This window comes from Columba livia, chromosome 5 (genome assembly GCF_036013475.1).
Source record: "Columba livia isolate bColLiv1 breed racing homer chromosome 5, bColLiv1.pat.W.v2, whole genome shotgun sequence".
Classification (NCBI taxonomy): Eukaryota; Metazoa; Chordata; class Aves; order Columbiformes; family Columbidae; genus Columba; species Columba livia.
This window is the reverse complement of record NC_088606.1, coordinates 61,300,256-61,317,956: the sequence shown is the minus strand read 5'-3', so window position 1 is coordinate 61,317,956 and position 17,701 is coordinate 61,300,256. Positions and strand designations below refer to the sequence as shown.

The following is a 17,701-nucleotide window of genomic DNA, read 5'->3' as shown; positions in this document are numbered from 1 at the left end:
AATCCAAAAATTTGTTAACGCTGACTTCCCTAATTTTTAACAAAATGCCCACCTCGGTGACTCTGTAATCCCTGAAATAAAGCACCAGAAGGCTTTCAGAGCTCCCAACAGCCTTTAAATATGAAGTATGTGTTAGCCCATGATATACAAAGGGAAAGGTTAATAGCTAATAACAACTTTCCTTCCACGTTCCAACTCAGGATTCTACTCCCTTCTCACAGCCACGGTCCCTGCAACTTCCACGTTCGTGATTCCTGCAGGCATGGAGCTGCACATTTCTCCTGCGTGTCTTCACCAGAGCAGCAGCCCTAGTCCACACCTCCCGCTTCCCACAGAGGTCATTCCCTTGACATGTTTTGCACCATCACAGTCACCAGCTTTCAGTTTTCTTCTCTGGAACAGACACCACAAAACTACTTCTCCGAATTCATATGTCATCTGTAATTTTGGATGTGGATTAAGAGCGCTTCGAGGCAGCGCCAGCTTTTTGTTCTGTTTGTACAGCACCTCCCATAAGGGCTTTCCTGCTATAACTGAAATAGTAAATACGTAACCTCCATGTCATTAAAGAGAGTCACTAGCAAAAGAAGGAAACGAGTGAATGTTAATACCCATCACGCTAATCTGTGGATTATCCTTCCTCTCTATGACCACAATGATCTGACTGAATAATTAAAACTGATCAGTGTAATAGTCTCAATATTAGATGCAGAATTTAGAATCAGAAACTCAGCATCTGAAGGGCTTGCTTGAAAGCCAGTGTATCACCATCCCTGCCTGTAGGTAAAGAGGTGAGCCTGAAGATAATATTCTGATTCACAGCATGGTAAAAGTACTGCACTCTGACATTTTCCAGTAGACTTCTCTGCAAAGCTACCATAACTAAAACGAATTTGAAAAGGTGTTCTTTGAGAATTCCATAGTAAAAGAGGGGAGGGTTTTTACTGCTTTTTCCAGAGCATGCTAGGATCACTTGACATTTTTTTGTCACTTTGATTCAAATTCACTTTTTCCCCTGAGAAGTATAAGAATTCATCAGCTTTCCCTGTCTGATTTCTGCTGTCAAACACATCAGGAAGCATGTACCTCTCCATAATTCAAATTCTTTCCTGCAGACCTTAATTGTATGTCTCTTTTCTAGATGTAACATAGTAAGAATGGGCTGTCTCAAAGGGAGATTTCCTCTACATGTCCTTATATGGCAGGTATACATGATCACTGAAGGATAAGTCCTATGCGTAATCCCTCTGTCATCAATTTATTTTATGTCCCCATGCTTCATGACAGCCATTTTGATGGCCTTGTCTACAGGGAATATTGCCATGAACTTCCTTAGACTCCGCAAGAAATGAAAGGAAATTTGTTCCTCCAAGTCTAAGTAATTCCAGCTGTTACAGGAGAAAGCAAAATGGTAAATCCATGCTCCTCAGAGGCAATAAAACAAATCCTGATTTAGCTGATTGCCTTAACATAGGAGTTGAGGATAACTTCTCATTTCTGTGGAATCCAGTTAAGATCTCACATTTTTCCATTGACCTTTAACAATTTCCATTCAGCAGATCTGTTGATAACAAGAGGTTGGTGTGACAGATGCTAATTGCTAGCAAAGAGTAGGTGTTCATCTCTGTGCTTCAAGTTTCACAGAGCTCTGACAGACTGTAGATGCTGGAATTTGGATGCACATGGCTTTTTGTTTATACTGACTCTGCCCGCAGTGTTATGCAGAAGGCATTTGGGCCCCCGTGTTATTTGTGCTACACCTTCAGGGATTAGGGCTCTGCAATGCTACATCTCCACCCTTTATCTTTAAATGTCACACATTGCTAGGGAAGACCTTTAAAAATACCTAAAATTTGATTTGCAGCATTGGATTCCTTCAACACGGTAGCTTTCTGAAACATCCTTACCATGAAATGGTGTGGCACCCACTGAGGATTGTAAAAATCAGTAGAGGTAAAAGATTTTTAAAAAGAAAAAGGAATTTCTTTGCACTACGTAAGTACCATAAAAACATTGAACAAAAAGAAGAATGAAAAGAGAAGGAGTACAAGCCAACTGTAATGAGGAAAAATGTTCTTACTGTAATACGTTAGGGAGATATGAAGAGAGTTCACAACTCAGTGGTGTGAAAATACGTCAAGGTTATTGAACCTAAGGTATGTCTCTACTAACTCTTGCTTACTCTGCTGACCTTTAAGTCTCTGCTTACTCACCTTCCCTAGGACTTTGTAAAGTGTACAAAATGTGTCCTCTGTGCTAGATGACCAACACTTTGGGCTAAATGCCCATTGCTTACTGTGCAGCCGAAGAGCTGTCCCCTGCTTCTGCTCCCATGTTTAAACAAACCAAACAGCCATCACCTCTAAACATCATTGCAAACATGTTGATGCCTCAGAATAAAGTTCTGTACAGTTAGATACATGAAAGACGTGTTGCGCTTGTTTCTGTTCTTACAGAATAAAGACGGTGGAGGGGTGCGTGTGCATGTGTGTGGGGTGGTGGGGAAGCTCTGAAGCTCTGTCATTGATTAATTAACTGTCAATCTGTTCAGCAGAAAAAAAAAAGGCAAAAGAAAGCACATGAAATAAAAAGTTGTTCCACTCTTTTCGTATTCTCTGAGCATTCCAAAATATCTACAGTAGAGATTTCTCCTCTTTTAAAAGAATAAAATTCCTAAGACTTCTGATTCTATGAGGCCTTTCAAGGCTTTCAAACTATCTTTCATTCAGTTAAAGCACTACATATTTTAGAAGCCTGGTATTCAGTATTGTATATTATTCCTTGATGCTTTCAGCAAATCTAAAGCTAAGACTCTACAGAACCTCTTTCTGCCCCCGAACCCTGGAAGAAAAGGCACCAGTAGCTGTGCTTGAGAGATGCTACTCTTGTCTTTCTTTTTCTTGCTCTACTTAGACAGGTTCAACCTTGACAGACTCCTGCCATTGCCTGCTGCTGGCTGAAGCCCCTTCCTCTTAAAGTCAGAGAGAATCAGAGTAACATTTGCAAAAACCTAAGAATAAAAATAAAGCAATCACCCAGCAAACAGAGTAAACAGAAATTGTAAGCAAGAATTTGTATCAGTAAACCTGAAAAACATGTCTGCTGTCTTTATGTCAATAGCTCCTGATGTCCACTCTCATAAGTATCATCTTGGAACTGGCTTTTCCTGGCTTTCCATACATGCCACCCCTCCCCCTCAACACACACTGTTGTAATATATGGGAAAACTGAGCTCTGTAAGTAAATATCAGGCTGGTGTATTGGCAAATCTCAACGGACTTCCATGTAGTGCTGGCAATTTACACTGATAGCTAATTTGACCCATTAAAGAAGTTATTCTGGTCAATGAATTAGTTTGTTTATGAGTGAAAGGAAGTAGTAACTATAACGTAAAATGCTATTTGAATATTCCTTATTTACGAACTCTGCTTCAGCAAGGCTTACAATGTAGATATGTTTTATTAGAACTGATTCTGTGGTGGAACTTGAGTACAGGTTATTTAATGAGTATCTAACTAAAATAACACATTTCACTAATAAAATGTAATACTGAACTCTATCTCTGTTCCTCCAGCTCTTTCAGAAAAAAATATATATCCATAAATATACATACAATGTTCATATGCCTGAAGGCCAAGTGAATATACTTAGTGCTACTTGAAATAAGACAGTTGAATGCTGCTGAAATCTTACTGAAGTAGCTAGCAAAAGGCCTGGGGAACAGAACACAATAAGTGTTCAAAAACATCTCACAATGTAATAATCAATGTGTAATATGAGCTAGGGGTTAGTTAAATAAAATGTGAAAGCTGTATTAATGAACCCTTTCGCTGTCCAACACAGCATTTCATTTTCTTTCATAGGCTGCATAATGCAGGGCCTAGGAATAAATTATAGATGAAACCCCCATCATATGTTTATAAATACACTAACATTAGCATTTTACTTCCTCATAAATCTGCACCATACATTCAGGCGCAAGATAGAAAGCCCTGTAAAACAATGATATATTCTCTGCTTGCAAGACTTGCCTAGTGGCCCATTCATTTCTACCGCTGTTCTTCAAACATTACTTTCTTCGCTCATGCCCCCTCATTTAAAATCCATTTTAATTTAAAGATGTTCGATGCAGTCCTAGTGGTACATTTACTCATCCTGGTTATACATCATGGAGCAGGGAAAAGAAAATTGTTTAATCTAGAGATACGGTTCACTGTGGTCACCACTGAACAGTGGAGTAATTACCAGATCAGCTCCGCTAAAAATGCACTCAGGGTGTTCTGTGACCTATCATCTTCTAATCTGCATAGTGAAGTATAGCTTCATAACTATAAATTGCTGACTTAATTAAAACCAGGACCTTTCTGTCATTTAATTACAGGGAGAAAGGTTATTGCTTAAATGCAATTTTCCAAATGTGATTTCTTAACAGTTATTAACTGCTTCACCATCATTTATTGTTTCAGATTTTTCAATTTGAAAATAGTCCCTGTGACAGAAGTAATGACTTCATGAAAAACTCAATCTAGATGGAGCTGAGCAGACCCATTTGTTTCTCGTAAGTGGAGCAGACAGAAAACTTGAAAATGTCACAGGAGGATCCTGTGATTGCTCCACTTTACAGGAGTAATTAAAACCCAAGAGGTTGTATTAAAGGTGAAGAGAAGAGGTTTATGAAAATTTCAAGGTTTTTCCCCCTTACCGAAATATTGTGCTTGCATTTTCAACTCTATTAGGAGAGGTACAGATTAATGATTTTTAATTTATCCCAGTCCAATACACGATACTAGTACCAATAAACCCAGATAAGCCAGTCAGCTCTGCAGCTTTTCTGTTGATCTTCCAATAGCCACCATAATTTGAAAGAAAAAAATAGTTCCATGTAATTTTTCTCTGCACATAAAGCTTTTCACTTTCAAGAATTGTTTCCATGAAGTACTCAAGTACATTTTAACTAAAATTTGAGCAGCAGCTCATTGTCTAAGACATTCTCATCCAAGAATGAACCTGATTCTGCTAAGCCAGTTTTATACTAATCTGAGTCCAGTGAGAGAAAAATCAGCATCAGACCTCCCCTGCGGAGTACTGCATGAAATTCTACTTGAAGGACAAACCTGGCCATTATAAATCAGAGGAACAGCTAAAGCCTGAGAGGGCACTGCATATCTAATGCAAGGCCAAGGAAAAAACCAAACCACCCCACTCTCCAAAAAAAAAAAAAAAAAAAAAAAAACAAAAACAAAAAAGGGAGAGAAAACCAGATGCTTGCTGTTACCAGGACAACAATTCTTGCTCCCAATAACAACACATTTTTAGTCTGAATTTTCCGTGCATGCCATTTTGTGGAATTAACAGTCCTTTCAAAATATATGTGAATGTTAAATACAAGAGGTTTTGCAGATCGAGGAAATCTTCATTGCTCAGGAATACCATAGGGAGATAAGCAGCTTTCTACCAGGCAATCACATATTCCTTTCCCATGGTGGCGAGACTCCTGCATTCACATAAAGCTTCACTGACATCACTGATGGAGGCTTTAGGGTACTGTAGGAGGTAGCAGTGGCTGCAGCAGCCAGCACTACAGATCCATCCATTTAAAACACCTTTATGATCCCATAAGCACATCATAGTCTTCAGTTCACTAATCCTCCAACACCCTCACTGCTGCTGTCCCCAGGTCATTGGGTGTGGAGCAGGAGAGGCCACGTCACTGTGGTCCAGGATCTCCAGCTCCCGAGTCAGAGCTCCTAGAAAAGAGCCTCTTCTTTCCTGAACAAACATGCCACAAGGATTCATTTTGTGACCACTGTTGTGGTGTATTCAGCTGCCTATGAATTGTGAGAACCTGAAACTTTGTGGAAACTGTTATGTAGCAGTTAAATTCTGCAGAGCAGTTTGCTGCAGATACTCACCGTCTGCATGGAGTTGGCTGGACTGCACACACCATGTGGCAATGTTTCCTCTCCCTGCAGCAACACAGCTGAATATTGCCCATTCAGAATTTGCTCTGAATTTGCTATTTACACAACACCCAAAATATTTTCAAACCATGTGTCACTGCTGTTCCAAATTGCCTTACTAAGTGGAATACAAGCTTTTAACTCTTATCTTTATTTTCTTTTTATGTTGAGGACAAACCATGTTGTTGGTTAGTCACTGAACATATGTGGTATTGGTTTTGTTCTCTGACTGGTAGACTTGCATAACTTAGCAATGGAATCAAAACTGTAAACAGACAACATATGTGCATGTACGATGTGCAGCTTGCTTTCAGCTAATGATCAAGCACTCTGGGTTACAGTTTGCCCTTGGCAAGTATCTGCACTAGCATAGCTTGAATCCTTGCATGTTTACACTCAGCGCTGGCAGGGGAGCGGTGGTGTGGCACAGGGAATAGCACAAGGGAACATGAATTATCTATTTTAGGACTCTCTGGAGATGGCCTCTGCAAGAATAAAAACTACAGAGAAAAAAAAGGCAAGAGAGAGAGAAAAAAAAAACGGAAGAGCTTAGAAAGAAATGGGAGAGAGAAAATGCAGCCGCCACAGAGAGAGAATAGGAAAAGGGACTGTGGGATACAGCCACATTCCCTGGAATGAAAATGCAGCAGCTCTGACCAAAAACACCAGGCATAGACTGTCCTGACCAGGACTCAAAATCTGGACTACCCTGCCAGAGCAGGGTAGTCTTAGTGACATATACTGTGGTCTTACCGCTTTATTTAGAAAGAAGTGTTATTGCCACGTTCATGGAATGACACAGTAGGGCTAATAAATAACATGATTTTTGTGACCTTTTCACTACGCAAAGCCTCCTTTCTTGCTGAGAGATCCATCGGAGTGCAGAATTATCTCCTAAAAAAAATAATGCACCTTCCATCCCCATTTAAAATGAAGCTAGAAAATATACTCTAAAGACTGTGAACTACACCAGTGCACTGGAGGAGTTTGCTAACAATTTTCCAGTCTCAGTTCTACACTCAGAACACTTCTGTTTCATTCCCCAAAGCCAACAGCTAGTCTGCAGATCAAGGAGGGAAAGCCACACTGCTTTCTGCATTGTGGCCTGTGGAATTTGCCCAAGAGCTCCCTACTATCACATCCATGCTCGGTATGAATTTCCATAAAGCCCTTGTATTTGTACAGGACTCCTAGGGAACAGACATTCTTTAAAAGGGCCTGAAGTGCACTTGTAGGATACAATGATGGGTATATTTTGTCTCCAGCCTCTCTCAAATACTTTTCTATTTCCAATGCCACCATAGATGGGACTAATCAAAGAATCAGATACCAAGTTCCTAATAGCAAAGGACAGGTCCTCTCCACAGAAGAGAAAATTTTCCAGGCTTTGATCATTCTTACCCATTTAACTGAAATTCAGAAAGAAGTAAACCTAAGTGTTAGGTTAACGGTTGGGCTTGATTATCTTGAGGGTTTCTTCCCACCAGAATGATTCTGTGATAAATTCCAGGTGGTATTATCCATTTCCTCTTGCAGCTGCTGAGGCTCACAACGCAAGATGACACCTACCACAGATCAGGAACTTGGGAAAGTGCACCGAGGACGGTGACAGTTGCTCTACAAATACTTGAGAACTAAATTCAAGTGAACCCACTGACATCAAAGCTGTTTGTTCTTTAACACCCAACAGATTCTCATCGGTTTCTGTAAAGGAGATGCTTTTTTAGTGAATACCAAAATAGTAAAGGATGCCCATAGGCCAGTTAAATTCACCATTTAACCCTTGATATGCTAGAGACCAGTTGCCTGCTGTGAAGCAAACTTCTCCTGCTCACCTATTCAGAAATCTGCACTCTTGTTTCACAGACAGCATTGGTTGGACCATGTGAAACAAGACCTGCTTTCAGTGGGGTCTGCACAAGTGTGTCCTTACAAAAATTGTCACGCCATGCTGTCTTATGAGCTTTGTGTGTCTCCCTATGAATTACAAAGAGATGTACTCTCAGAGAAGCAACACATGGATTGAAAACCACACCATTATAACAGGACATAACGGCCACGCAGGTTAATAGCCTGAAAATATAGAATGAGCCTTTTTTGTAATTCCCTATAGTTTGTTCATTTGATTAATTGAGCCCATTCAATTTCCATTTGAGACTATTAAGAAGTCTGTAGCCCTAGCTATTTTTGTCTGAGAGACTCAGCTTGGAGATTTCAGAAGCTTAACATTCTAGCAGCATGTCACTGCCACCATTGTCTCTTGTCACAATTCTAATTCTATGTTCTGATAATAAAACTTCATTAGTGTCTGCACATCGTTTGCCTTACCTTTGAAGTACTGTCTTGTGCTGAAACGATTAGCAGTACTTTACGTCATATCACTTGACTGTTTGACAGCCATTGTGAGTGAGCTAAACGAGGAGAAATTAAAATTTCTGACAATTTCCATTACATCTAAATTGCTGAGAAATTAAGGGATATTTACTTTTACAAATATTAAAGGTTGTTTAAAATGTAAACTGACTTCATTTTATTAGTAGATTCCATGATGTGCTAATTCAAAATGACTACATGGCCTTATGTGAATAAATTACCAACTCATTTTCTAAAAGCGAAGGACATTTCCTCCAGGCTGCTTTTTGACTGTTTGTGTCAGTAGAAAAAGAAAACAAAAAAACTTATGAATATTTCAGAACAGAAGATATTCCTTGTTTCATCTCAACAGAATAATGAGGTTATTCCTGTATGATATGATTTTTTTAACAACTTAACAAAAAGCATGCCATGAAGCACTGTGTTTATCACATAATGTTAATTTATCTTCGGAGAGGTCCCTCCTTGATCAGTGTCTTGACCTCTGATAATCCAATCACGCCCTGCATGCCTGTGCATACAATAAATACATTTCATTTAAAAACTAATTTAGGTTTTTCAATTCCTTCTCCTATGCACTCTGCACAAGAACCTCCCTGTTTTGAGAGGTATTTACATATATTTATATACATGTATATGTGATAACTTTTGCAAAGTCATAACTTTGTTCTTTCCAAAAGAACTAGCCACCTTTTCACCTGAATTCCCCAGCCAGCCTTCCACCTATGCTGTGACTTCAGGTCACAAGATTCTGGGTTTACATATCTAGTGTCGCAGTTTCTTCCATGATTTGGTGTTTTCTCAAAACAAAGTGGTCATTATTATTGCAGACTCTACAGAGGCTTCAAACACTTAAGCAAAAGAGATCGTAAGAAGCTTAGCACACCTGCATGGGCTTGTTGGGTGCCACCAGTTGGGTGCCTATTTCAGACACAAATACGTTGGTTGAACTCTGGTTTATCATTTAACCACCCAGAGCTGTATCTCAGTTCTTCTGATGATTTAAAAACCGAATTAGCACAGTTGCCTACAGTTATATCAGTTTCAAGTTGGGAATGAGCATTTTTAACAGCAGTCATGACTTTCTTTTATCTGAGCTGAAGTACTATGAGGAGGCCAGACTCTCCTATATGTTTTGGATTGCAGCCAAGAAAGTCAGGTCATGGCTCCTCCACTCTAAAAATCTTTCCTTTGATTCCCCCAGAACCTCTTCCACACTGACCTTCTTTCCAAACTTCTGAAACTCCATTCCATCATTTATTAGGGCTTTTTTTTAATCTTGGATGCTTTCCAAGACTTTTCTTAGTGTCTAATCACAGCTTTCTTCACAAACTTCTTTTTTAAAGGTCTCTGTACATGGTCTAAAGACAAACACTGCTCCTAAAAATCCTAGCACTTTGCCTTGCAGGTAGCTCTTTTATAGACTCCATTGTAGACAGCATTCCCATGATCATCATAGGACAAGACCCTGTATGGCTGTTCATAGTGGGCTGGCATGTTGAATGCAGTTTATTCCATGAAGTCTGGCACCCATAAAATGGGTATAATAGTTACCTACCACATAGGATGTTGTAAGGCTTAATTTATTACTGCTGTAAAGCATTTTAAACCCTTAGAAGAAGGGTGTTACAAAAACATAAAGCGCTATTGCCATAAAACATTTGTCTGGCTGAAAGCTCTCTTATAACACTGGTCTGCTTGAAAAACAAAGAGGTATGTAGGGAATCAGAGTGTATTACCAGGCATTTGCCATTAAGAAAAAAACTACTGCTTTAATTTATTTGGTGTCAGCATACATATTCTAAGACTCTTGGTGATGAAGAAGGAGGAAGAGCAGTGAGTATGTCTATTGCATAAAGTATACGTGAATAAACGATTACTAGGACACAGAAAAGTATACAAGCTATTTCTTGTCAGCTAAGCATGTTTAGCAAGAGAAACAGAGGTGCAAATGCAAGAACTTTCAAAAATTTAAGTCCTTCACATTAAAGCAAATCATTATGAGTAATACAAACTGTGTAAGAAATACTGAGCGATGATGTGAAGACAGAGAAAGATTACAGTATTTTTGGTGACTTATTTGTGGGCAAATGTTTTGTTTTGTTGGGATTTTTGAGAAGCAAAAATCACAGCAGTAAATGTAACCATGTTCAGTGGCTGCCACCAAAGCTCACTGTGCTTGAAATTCTTTTTTACATGCTTTGCTGAATCGGGACTCTGGCACATGAAATATACTTTGATCTTGACAGTGGTTCAAGTCTTTTCCTTAAAGTCAAAGACCATTTTGGGTTTATTTTGCTTTGATGCACCATCAAGATCATGCACGTTCTTTGTCAAAATATATCCATATAAGAGGGTTATTATAAATAGTTCTTCTAACAGTTCATTTAGGATTCCAAAATGATGAGGTTTGCAAAATGCAAAGAAAAATCATATAGATTTTTTTAAGCAAACTGTAACAACCCCTGAATTAATAATATAACTGAAAGGAAATTAAATCTGAGATAAGTTTACGTGACCTAAAGGCTTTGGGACAGCACGCACCAATATACTAAAGACAGATGCATAACCATAAGCTACATTTAGGACTCAAATCACATATGAATGGCACATTTCAAATGTTCTTCTGCTCCTCAAAATAGATATGTACTTACCAGATGCTGACAAATGGCCACTCCATAAATGGGTACAGAAAGATTTCTTCTTGTCCATATTTGATTTTCTCTTGCATTCTATGTCATGTCCAGCTTCTGCTCACATGCTACTGAGTCAAAAATAGAGCTATTCCATGAGAAATGTTGATCCATGGTATTTCTGATCTGCCCAGAAGACAATACAGCATGTGACAGCACATATTTCTTACAAGATTTTCATTGAGTTCACTAGCAATCCCCTTATAGGTGCTCAGAACTTGGGCTCTCTATTTTGATTCCAAGAATCAGAGGTTATAAGTATCAAAATGACCTTTAAGACCCTGGGCTACCCTCCAGCAAAATAAACACCACAATATTCCTCCAGCAAATTGGAAAGATTCAGAGGAGCATCTCAACTTTCAGGAATATACTTAGATCAAACTTCCAAACCTTTTCCAACAATATAAAAACAGAAATAAAACTGGCAGGTGCATCTTTTGAAATGTCCTGTAACATAAAAATCATGAGTGACTTAATTGAAGTGATTGGAAGTCAAGAAGATAATCTAAATACATACAGCCATTCTGTGAAGTCTGCTACATTGCAGATGGACTTCCAGAAAGTTTGCTATGAAACTAGTAATAATATCTGAAAATAAATAGCACAAAATGAACTTTACTTTAAATTCTGATGAAATTTAAGACTGATGTTGTATCCTAGAGTACAACTATAGGAACAAATTACTGCAAGAATAGGTTAGGTGAATTCACCGTGCAGTTACTGACTTCACAGCAACTCGTCTGTCTGTGCTCTCCCTCACTGGAAGCGTGCTAACACTGTTGTATAGATAAACGTACAGGTAAATGCATACTAAACCCATACCTTACCTTGCTTCACAGTATTTTGTGTAAGCTTACCTAGTGAAGGGATTATTGTCCTGATCACATCAACAGACACTGATCTCAAGGCACTTACATAGAGGTTACTCATTGCTAGTAAAGCTGTGGGTTGCTCTGGGTTGAACATGGGATGTTGGTACCAGTGAAATGGCAGCACTATGGCCCCCAGGGAAGCTGCAGCATTTATGACCCTGTGGCACCACCCTGCAAGTGTCTGCCACAGTGATATCAGATCTTTGACAAATATTTCTAAACTATCCAAGAGCAGGCAATTCTACCTTCAGACTGCAGTCTCTACCCCTACCGAAAGTATTGTTAAGCAAATTTAGCCCACAGCCTTGGTTGGTGTGCTGCCTACCACTTATCACCAGTTTCACAGTGTCATTTCTGCTATTGTTTCATGTGGACTAACAAATTTAAGTACCCCACTCTAATTGACTTTAGCCTTGAAAATTTCGATCTTAACTGAACAGTTTCACTGATTGCATAGTGGCAAATGGAAGACTGTCACTTGTTTTTAAAGTGCTTGCTTTTTACAGTGAAGAGCATGAAGTGTACCAGCAACGTTAACCTTCCGGAAACACACAATATTTAAATTATACTGCTCAGAGCACAGTAATTGAGCCAAACAGACATAAGTTCATATCTACCGAGCTTTCAACGTGGCAAATGCTGCCATCAATCCTTCCAAAGTGCCCTAAGGATGGTTCATATGCCCAGAACGTTGTGTATTTTTTTCCAACTCTGGCAGTAGATTTAAAAAACTAATAAGCTTCCCTTACAAATCTTACTGCAGCCATCTACACTAGGCATATTCAGATTGTTGGCTAACTCAGATCTTTCTAATATGCTTAGCTAAAAGCCTGAGTAAACAATAAAATACCTGCATATAATTTCTTTGCCCCATTTTTGAGTGAGCAGGCTGACAGGAGTCCATGCATAGACATGATCATACATTGGTTAAACTGCCATGTTTATGAAGAGTCACCACATTATTAACAGGCATTTTTAGAAGAGATTAATCAGTCCCTCCAGAGTCCCCTATTTGTTTATGACCTGTAGCTAGTAAAAAAACCAATACTTTCAAACAGACTGTCATAATGCTTTTACCTTTCAAGGTCCAGATTCCCATTCATCGGTCTTTACTATATTATTTGCAAGCAATAGTATAATAGAGGATGAATTTTCTTGGCCATAGAATTCCCCAAGAAGAACAAACTTTCAGTCCTGTTGCAACTTCCCAAACATCTGAATCTACTTTGCACTCACATAGGAATATTACAGACACCAGAACACTTAGTTGCTGCACAGATGTCATTGCCAGATGTGTCAGCCTGGGTGCTGCTGGATTCCAGGGTAAAGGAATACTAATATTCCTGGAAAGGGAAGGACTGTTTTGCCTGTAAGGTAAAGCAAGGGCACATCCTTACTTATTACACTCCACTGCAATGACTCTGGCTTCAGAGGTACATGCAAGGATGCTTTACACCAGGAAAACAAGGCAACTTCCAGCTACGTGGTATCTTGCAATGAAACGTAACGTATACCTAACATATCTATGGTGATATTTCAAAAGGCATCAAGAAATGCAGCAGCTTCATTGTTCTCTCTCCTCTTCACTTCGTACATCATGAACTGAGTTTTTGGAATCATTGCACTTTGTGGCAGTCATGACATTTTAAGTTCTTGCAGGGTAAAGTGTAACCTCTATGGAGAACCTGCACATGGTGTATGAACCACTATTGTGCCTCCCTCATCTTCAAAGCAAGACATATTTCTCCCTTCTGAGAATATCCAAAAGTGCTGTGCTCTCCCTACGGTGTTATACAGGCACAAAGCAGATTAGGTAGAGACAGAAACAAACATATTAACTGATCTAAGAAATCCAAACATCCTCTTAAAAATTAAGGTCTAAACTATCTTTTGAAAGTGTATTATATTCATGAATAAAATAAATATCTTTGTTATCTGTTAAAAATCTGTGCTTAAGCATTTTTTTGTTTTATTGACTTTTAAAATCTTGCTTCACTGATGAATCCAGTTCTCAGTATGCAGCAGATGAGCTATCCCGTCAGCCCATCAAAATGACATACTGAGGCTTAATAGCAGATTTTTTAAATAAAAGTTTTATAAGGCCAGGTGTAAAAGCCATGCTATGTCACACATACAAAGGATTTCACAGTGTCAGTTGAAACCAGCCTTATTGATATTTTGCAGAGTAGGTATTTCAGAAGAAGCTCTGTCTATCTCAAATAATATCAGAACTTTAATTCTACTTTAGTAATAAATTAAATGGTATCAACCAGCCTGAGCTCCCAGACTCTCACAAACTAAATAACAATATATTTTCACTCTACATCTACGTGTAGGTATCATAGCCTATAAGCAGGGATAACAACACATACATTAATGCACTCTCAAGTCCACATTTCTAATAGACAAGCCTAAATAATCCTAATAAGCAAAGTATTTGGAATCTCATTCCAGACCCAAATGCAATGTAAGTGTCACACTGCAGGCTAGCGACCTTTCCTAAAATAAGATACTTTGGGAGATGACCGTGATTGTTTTAACTGTAGGTTTGTTCGGGGGGAAGAAAAGCTGATGGTCTAGGTCCTGATTCAGCAACATCCATGTTGACTGAAAGAGAACTGGTGTTGAAAACAGGTATGAGCTGAAGTACCTTGCAGAATTTGTCCCTAAAATATATAAATTACATTAAAAAAGGGAAAGCCTTTAGACATAAAAGTATTTTTCTGCTCCAAGAGCACCCTGATCTCATACTAATTCTGCTGTGTAAGTAAGCCTTATTCCTGATCAATGTGCTCATCTCATACTCGCAAAAGCAGCAGTTTAAGAAAGAAATCTCTTAATATATTGTTTAACACCCTATCCTTTTTACTGGTCAATTAAAATGTCTCATTTTTTTTTTTTCTTTCTTTTTCTAGGCAGACTTGTTCGTGGTTTTCTTATTTCTAAAGAGAAAAATATCAATATAAAGTCACCCTCCTCAGATGAGAATAAAACCATCTCAGGAGCCCTAATGATACCTTTGCCTTTGTAATTTTTTTTTCCATTCAGATTCAGAGAGAACTCTTGAAATCGAATGCTAGTAAAAGAAAAAGTTCAGTGTTACTGTTATCAAGCACTTAAAACTGTGTGTAAATTTGCTTAGTGCTCTACAAGCAGAGATAAGATATACTGCCCACCCTCAAAGAGTTTAGAATCAACATAAGATACGACAAACAAAAGGACCGCACAGAACTGGGTGTAAAAGGCAGAGTGCCAGGGTGAAAGGGGGTGATAAGAGAGGGTGATGTGAAGTGACTCAGTTCCCCGGCAGGAGGAGGCTGCACAGCGGCCCCAGCCGCTCCTCCCCAGCCGACAGCAGGTGGGGCTGCTGCGGTTCCGAGCGCTGCGGTACCGAGCGCTGCGGGCGCGGCGGGAGCGGGAACCGCCGGCGCTGCGCACCCACCTGGGGAAAACCAGAGGCTGGGACTCAAAACGCAGCACGAATGGCCTGATTTACAAACGACTCAGTTCATCATTCCGGAGTGCTTCCGTGTGTGAGTGACGGTAACAGAGATTCAGAGAGATGCAGGCTACACACTCATCCCAAATCTGGATCACGGTGGCAAAGCTCCACTGGCTGGTGGTACACAGTCGGTCTACACCAATTGAGGAGCACACCTGGATGACTCCTAAAAAACTTCAGTGCATCTCATTTAGAACACATATTGCAGATCAAAGCTAGCTGGTTATAATACAATGGTCAACTCCATGTGCATGCTTATTACCCTATCAAAGCTAGCAGCATGTGAGAATGATATTCAAAGTAGAATGCAAGACAAAGTCCTGAGGACAAACCATGTTAACCAAAAGACTGAGATTATTTTCAAATCCAAAGGTCCAATTCTGCTGGACTGAGCAGGGAGCTGAGCCCTTTTTCAGGAGAGGGAATGGGCACAGAAATGTGATGTTTGGTTTAGCATCCAAAAAACACCTGCAAGGATGATAGCTCCAAGTTGTAGACTCCTCCAAGCAGGCACGGTTCAATGAGGAGAAGTACTGGCTGCCACTGTGGAGCCCAGATGTTCAGTTCAGTTCTGTGGACCTCAATGAGTGTGACAGCTTACATGAGCCGTGGCACAGGGTAAAACATGGGAGCCCTGGGGATCAGTCTGTGGCAGGTAACGTCCCTGTCTCGTTGTTCAGGTTTGAGGCCCAGTTTTCATGCTCTATTTCTAACACTTCTGAGTCAGTGGCAGGTTGCTCTGCAGCACAACACAGTCTCTGACTGCACTTCGCTTCTTCCAGAGTCAGGCACCGTGGGAGGCTTTTAACAGTCCTGGTCATCTTTTTTCTGGCATGGACTGATACTTCCAGCACTGCATTGGAAGCACCACTTTGTCCCCATCCCTCCTCTGACACGCCAGCTATAAAGCTGATCTACATAGAAGCCAGTCTCCTCCTTGCCTCTCTAGTCTCTTAGCATTGATTCCATATGTGCCGAGGGTGTGTCTGGATGAACATTTACACTGTTCACCCAGAACACTGTCGCTGCTTCCTGTTAGATAAAACAGGTGCGCCCTATTCGCAGCAGTGTGGTACTCAGAACAAGCTGCAAAACCCACTCAAGAAGTGGAATAAATATTGTGGCGGTAATCTAGCTCCATCATTGCTAAGTAGCAATTGAATCACTGTGAAATAGTTAACAGGTGTCTCAGGTCATCCCTGCAAGCAGTGACAACATACCTTGAGATATATCCACAAGGTCTCTAGAGACTTCATAAGCTGGTTGCTAGACGGTGCTGCTGCGTCCTCACTGCTAATGTCACCTCTGCCAGTTAAGACAGGTTAACATGCTACAGTCAGACCTTCATTTTGCGAGGTAGAGCTGTGGAGAAAAAGAAAGCCCCAACTGAAAGAGTCCATGATCACACTGAGAGACAGATGCACAAAAGACAGGCCAAACTGTTATTTTTCTAGTCAACATAATAATAACAACATTCTTTGAAGAGAAGCACAATGAACCAAAAGTTGTTAAACCAAGCATGAGGCTGATTCTCAGACATCACTGCAGTAGACAAACATGCTTCCTAACAAGTGCACAGCACCTCTCAGGCCCAGGTTCCCTGCCAGCCATAGCAGGACAGCAAGGAGGTGTGGGGAACAGGAACAGTAAGGGGACATGGTGCCAAGTTAAGGAGTCCCCTGACATTTTTTCCATTGAGTGATGCTGCCTTTCCTCAGCTTTCCATCACCTGTTTGATGCCCCTATGTGTAGGGCGATGCACAGCTCCCTGATGACCACACTGTCTGAGCTTGGAGAGACAACAGGGTTTTCCACTCGCACAAGAAAAAATGGCCAGATGGAAGCAAGAGGAACAGCGAGACGAGCAAACAAACAGTGGGAGTCACCTTCAGAGTGAAAAGAGACCAAAGAAAGCACTGCTCCTTATCCAGCAATTTTTGTGCTCCCTGTAAAATGCCTGGCTACAGCAGAGGCACTCCACAGGGAGAGGAAGAAGAAGTTGCTGTCTCAGTGATGTTAAGTGCTACAGGCAGAGCTTCAGATATGCATACACACTCCTTCAGCCAGTCCCTGCCTCACACATTTAGCAAATGTGCCCCCTCCAACACATGGCTTGTTTTCTCATTGACTTGAATTGCACTAGGACTGCAAGGAGCCTTTGGAATCAGAGGGTCGGATTCTTTCCCAAAGCCATTTTACACCTGGCCAATTTCACATTCTTCAGCAGGCTAAGTCCTGATTTGCACTTTGCTTGAGAACAGAATCAGGCCCACAAATCTTTTGAGATGTAGCAATGCTGAA

General features: G+C 40.2%; 1 long non-coding RNA gene across 1 annotated transcript in view; it reads right to left on the bottom strand.

The window, feature by feature from the left end:
- Positions 1–17,701, bottom strand: part of LOC110366339 (uncharacterized) — a 132,094-nt gene that overhangs the window by 99,308 nt on the left and 15,085 nt on the right. The window contains exons 4-5 of the long non-coding RNA XR_010473129.1: positions 16,621–16,762; positions 10,988–11,152 (exon numbers count right to left, since the gene is read on the bottom strand). This is a non-coding gene — a long non-coding RNA (uncharacterized LOC110366339). The remainder of the gene's footprint in view (positions 1–10,987; positions 11,153–16,620; positions 16,763–17,701) is intronic.